Source organism: Poeciliopsis prolifica, unplaced genomic scaffold, assembly GCF_027474105.1.
Source record: "Poeciliopsis prolifica strain line A6 unplaced genomic scaffold, Auburn_PproV2 SCAFFOLD039, whole genome shotgun sequence".
Lineage (NCBI taxonomy): Eukaryota > Metazoa > Chordata > Actinopteri > Cyprinodontiformes > Poeciliidae > Poeciliopsis > Poeciliopsis prolifica.
Window position 1 is genome coordinate 640,322 of NW_026562414.1, and position 6,403 is coordinate 646,724.

Sequence of the window (6,403 nt, forward strand, 5' to 3'; positions counted from 1 at the left end):
CTTATCGCTCTGGTCTGTCAGAAGTTGTGGGAAGTTGACATTGTGCAGCATATTTGACAGTCAGTTCCTAGTTTTCAAACATTTACAATCAGCTTCTCATATTTGATCAGTCACGTCCATCTCCATAAATTGACGAGTCACATAACAATAAATGTATTTAGGTAGTTCAGTTCAAAAAGTGGAACTCATACAGATTATTACACATGAAGTCCTGTATTTCAAGCTCTAAATAAAGGTACAGCCGAGGAAAACCTCGAGTTTATTTTGTCAGAAAATTGGAAAATTGGAATAAGAAGTCGATGACAAAGTTAGTTTCCTAAATAAATGTGTTATTACGGACTAAACTGGCTTCACAGCCTTACATTGCACAGTCTATGCTTGTTTCCAAGAATATCAAGGGAAAATTTAGTGGAAGGGGAAAGTCTGGTAAAAAGATGAAATGCACAACACGAGGGATGAAAACAGCCTTGATGGAGTTGAGAAGCAAAGTCATTGCTGACTTTGAGACTTGAGCTGAAGTCAGCGCTGTGATAGCCTTCTCACACACATTTCTGCTTTTAAACCATTCCTAAACCAGGGATGACATCAAAAACATCTCATTATGGCCAAAGATAAAAATGGCTAGACTTTTGCTCAGTGATTGAAAATCCTCTTTTTAAAATATTAAAGTATATTTTTCATTGGAGATCAAGCTCAGGAGCAGTAAGCGGACGGAACGGCGCATTATTCACATGATGTTTCTTCAAGGTTTGGGGATCCATTATCATCAGCCAGTATTTTATCTTAACTGTTTAAACTTATTTATGAAAATAAATTACTTTTATAATGCTATTCTAATTTATTATAAGCTTTCTTTCAGGGTTTTTCTCTTGATTCTCCATCAGAAACTTCTCTGGTGACACAGGCAGGATGGTGTGTATATCAGTGGTACAGTGGGTGGATAAATAATTAACCATGAGTGTATGTACGCGTGTTGGCATGAGTCTGTGTGTGTATGTATGTGCGTAAAACCCGCTGAAGCCTGACACCTGTTTCTGTAAGCACATAGAGTGTTTATCTAGACCGCAGCATGACTTCAATACAGATGGAGGAGGGGATCAGAAGTAATAAACGCCTGAAGTTGCTTTTGTTGCTACACCCAGTTTGACATCTGATATTAACAGTCTGGTATTGTTAAAATAATGTTTAAAATTAAATATTCTCCTAAGCAGAAAGGGGATGAGATTACTGATCGGGAGCCTGTAGATGTGCATTAACAAAATCCCAAAAATTAAAACATCAGCAGTCATTGTGGACAAGTATAATTGTCCAAGTCTATAATCACAAGTAGATTAAATTCCCCCCCCCAAAAAAGAACAAGTTCATTACCTACTAAAAGCATGACATTGTAAAGAGAATGTCCAAATGTCCAAAGGTCAACATGACTAAATTAATCCTGTTTTGCTTGTTTCTGAGCTACACCAATAATGTTCCTGGGTCAGTTTGACCCATGGAGTGTTTAATCATGCAACAGTATCAAAAACCAAAAATATTTTCCAAAACATTTTTGCATCTGATTATTAACTCCAACATTAACAATCTGAATCAATATTTGTACAATAATGTTTTTTTTATTTCTAACAATTTACTAATTTACTCATTAGTACGCATCAAGTGTACTAATGACTCATATACTAAAAAAACAGCTGAAAAAAAAAACAAAAATTATTCTTAAAATAGATTTTTTTGTTGATTTTTTATTTTTTTTTTACATTTTGAATTTTTTGTCAAGGGATGATCTTTATAACAGAGAGTATTTATGTTTTCCCCCACTTCTGCTGAGTGTCCGCTCAGTGTGGGTGGAGTTTGCCCACAGGAGCAGAAGAGGTTCCCATAAAAATTTGTATGTGTGTAGATGAGTGGGCGTGCGTGTGCGTGTGTGTGCATATGCGTGTGTGTGTGGTGAAATACAGTTCAAACTGCAAGGAAACATATAGAATTGGAATTTTTTGAAATCTTTTTTTCCCTTCCAACTTGACTGCTGGGTCAAATTGACCCAAACGGTATCTATGTAAAATATAGACGCAGTGGGGAATTGCAAATGTGTAAAATGAATACATTTTCCATTTATATCTAGAGTCTACCTATTACGACAATTAGAAAAAGTTTTTTAAAAAAAACTACTTTTGACCTACAACATAATAGGAAGGTTAAAGAGAAATGTTAGTCAACTTAAAAAAAAAAAGCTATTTTTTTCCGTGTAGCCAAATTAAGTTTATCAAACTAAGTTTATCAAATTAAGTTTATAAAACTTAATTTATTTACATTTGTTTAACATGACAATTGCCATCCATTATCTTAGACACTTATTCCTAATGGGGTCGCCAAGAGTGCTGGTGCCTATTTCCAGAGGTTAGCATGACAACTTAATATATTTACTTGGGTAAACTAAATTTGATCACTTGTAACAAATTTTTTAAAACTGGATCACCTGCTTTCTGTTTTCATGGAATAATTTTATTTTAAGTGACATTATGCAATGACTTTGAAAGCAAGAACTTTTCTCTCTTTTTTTTAACAGCTTCAGTTGGAAAGATGAGACCAAAGTGGAGAGGTCTGGATAATATACAGAGCCATGTTTGGGCTTTTTCTGCAGTCACTAGTTTACGTGCATCATCCATCTGTAATCTGAAGCTTTACCTAAATTTAAGCATCCAGGAAATACAAAATCAATGTTGCATCAAGAGTTGGAAAAAAAAATCCCTTACTTTAAGACATTAGTCCTACAGAAAATAATAAAATGACTAGTCTATTCTGTTTCATTCTGTCCAATATTATTAAATTACAAAGTGTACTTATCACTCAAAGCTTTTAAATTCATGTTTGTTTAATGAATAGTAGCGATGATGAAATCGGTGTCACTGAAATTCAGTGTGAATTAAGCCCTGCAAGTTAAAATGGTTAATGACAGAATAATCAGCATTAAAATACATGATGCAGTAAATTCAAACCCACATTAAAACACAAGCTACACACATACAAAAAAAAAATACACCAAAAAAAGAAAGAAAGTTATGATGAAATACAGTGCAAATCAGTGGCAATGCATTCGTCCAGTAGAGGGCACCAGATGCTCTCCATTCTGCTTCGAGATAATTGTTACTGGATATTAAGTAGGTCACATTTGAAGCTCGTCTGATGGGTGGGCTTCATGGGACGAGTGAGGCTGAGGCCCGCTTAGACCCGGTGGGGGCAGGGTTTACCTTATTAGGATGTAGTGGTGCCATGCTGTGTCATACCGTCCTATTGGTCACTGATAGTTTGTCACATCACCTTTAAACCATTTTCAACAAGACCTTGGTTAGTTATTGTACTGACTTTCTTTACATTGAACAGACTGCGGGGCATTGCCCCCATTTTTAGTTGTAAAGGATGATTCTGCTGGATTCTGTGTGGTGTGATAGTGTCATACTTTTCACAGCTTCTCAGAAAATCAGGTATTATGTTAATGTCATACCAACATCAGAAAAACACAAAGCTGTGTGAGCTTATGCAACAGCAAAACATGAATATGTTTGAAGTCTTATTACACGTTTTAAAGGGGTTCTGCTGAGTGTACCGGGCACTTTAATCACTGATCCACTGGTGCACCAGTTTAACTCTACCAGTGCAAACAGTAGAAATCTCCTGATGATATTTGGTAAAACACTCATAATATAAATACATTAAACATTCAGCAACTACAGATCTTTATCAAAAAGTTTTTTGGGGAAAAAAATACCAAACAAAACTTTTTGACTGGCAGTGGAGAAATAATCGATTTATCTATATTTTTACTGCTTTAATTAACTTTTTTTTCTCAGGATAAATGCTCTTTGATTTGTTCAATTTAAGGTAGAAAGTAAAATTATGTAATTAGGGTTCAAACAGTAGAATTATTTGATGCTGATAAGCGACATAAAACCTTCACCTATCTCATCACAATTGCTTTTCTGCACTTTTTATTGCACTCAATCGACTGCACTGTTACAAGTCTGCAAATAAAGCTGTTCAAGAGAACGGGGGGAAAAAAGTTCCAAAATTGTTGATTAAATTCAATTCAATTCTAAAACTGGAAAACAACCTCTCTGTCCGTCTAGTTAAATGAGCTCTTTAAAATGGTTAACTATGGGATATTTTTTTCTGTTATGAATGAACATTGACTTCCTTCTGTGGAAAGGTTGTATCAGAGCAGTCATGTCTGTTGTCTATCATCTGTTGATAAAGCAGGAGAACAATATGGCGAACCAGTTTATGACACAGCGATACCTGGTGCATGACTTCATTGTGTCTGGACTTTCAGCCAATGTTTGCTCAACCTGATTGACTAATAGGTGAGCAAACTGCAGGAGATAGCAGCATAAAGTGATGCAGAATACTTGTGTCAGGTGATATATGAAGCTTTCATTGTGTCGTTTCTTTGAGATGCATCGTCATCGAACAGCTAACATCACTTCAAAAACTGGATCCGACTTTGCTCTTAGATATTTCAGAAAAAGTGACAAAACAGGAACAGTTTTCTGACAACTACTAACAACTGAATGAAAGAATGAATATGGCAACAGGAAAAGACAGCAGAACTTAAAAAGAAATCATAAAATCAAAGTCAGCTGTAGTGTCACCTTGCTAGACACACACACACAAATAGAAAATTTGCTCCTCATGGAGTCACAGAGCAACACACATCTAAAAGAAAGAACTGGAATGACAAATGCAGGAGTGTTCCTAACATAGCAAGGCACACCGATTTATCTTCTTCATTTAAAACAAAAACATGCCATGTATTACTACTTTTACAAAACAAAAAAAATAACAAAATCTTAGATATATGTCTTATTAGTTCAGTGGGAGCCAGGTGAGAGAGCTGGGACACAGCTGAACTTCCTCCCATGGTAGATGAGACTGATTGTAGCTCAGAGGTTTCACAGCGTCCCAGCAGGCCGAAGACATTATGGGATGGGAGGGTGGGGTATGTATGTGGAAGATAACATGAACACTGATTATTTTTGATATGGGTGGCATGAGTTTCTGTCCTCGGTGAACGGAGTGGAGGAGTGCTGCAAGGCAAAACTTAAATAAATAGACACATGAGTGTTATCAGTGGCTTTTGATGGACTGGTAGCCTCTCCAGGGTTTATGCTGTCTCTTGCTCAACAACTGCTGGGGACATGACCCTACAAGAGCAAACGGGTACAGACAGATGATAGAAGGACACATGTCAGCTCTCAGTTGTTTAATTGCATTTGTCTAACTGAATAGATACCCTTATAATAATTTTGAAGACATACACTGGGTGAACAAACAGAATATTATTATAATTGTTATATGTGATATGTGAAATATCACATATATTATATATTGTTATATGTGAAATATTTCACATTAGATGTTTCCATATTTGTTTCAACTCATGACATTTTTGCACCAAATTCCAATCATTTGGTTTCCAAATAAATCTCTTCTAATTATGCGTCGGAGGAGGTAAAGACATGAACAGTGTTGGATCTGCAATTGAATCATGCTGAGACTCCAGTTTGAAAAAGCTCTTTGTAAAACCACTGAGAGCAACAAGCTGTGCTGCAGGTTGGGAAATGTGACTAAGAAGCCTGGAGATAAGGATTACACCGAACAAAGCACAGCTGATTACGCACAAACTACTGTCTTTCACAAATTCTCATGTCATGTTCCGTCTGAAAATATTACAATCAGGAGACTGATGTGTTTTATGTTTCAAAAGTTGAAGCAAATAATTGTTAAAAATGACAGCTTTAAATTCCAGGGTTTCCAGCTGATTAAAGCACTGACCTTTAACTTAATAGTTGATTAGGTAAGAGCTCCCATTGCTGCCTGGCAAGTTTTCTGTAAGTTTTCTTTTTTGGTATCATAAATTAATTTCATCATATAGTTTTTTTTATGGTTATGAATAATTTCTAATGCTTGTTTTGTTTCTCAGCTCTTCCCTTTTAGTTTTCTGATCATTTTATTTTCATCTGGAGTTGCTGCCAGATTTCACAAGCTGATTGCAAAAGATGTGAGCAAATAGATCGGCTGTTTATGAAATCCCCTTGCCCTGATAAAAATAAAAGCAGGAGCAAATAGCAGGTTCATTGCAGCCTTTGAAATCACAACAAGGAAAAAGAAGTCAAATGCCGAAATAAGTCCAAATTTGATGAAAATAGGTGTTTACGGAAAATGAATACAGTGTTGATATATTGCAACATTAATACACAGTGAACACTTTTATATTAGAATATCTTTACAGATTTTCTCTACTTTTGATTTTTGTCACTCTTAAACATTTGTTGAACTATTTGTGCTGTTGTATATCTATATACATACATTCACTAAGACTTTTTTTTTTTTTTGAAGGGAAATTGTAAAATTT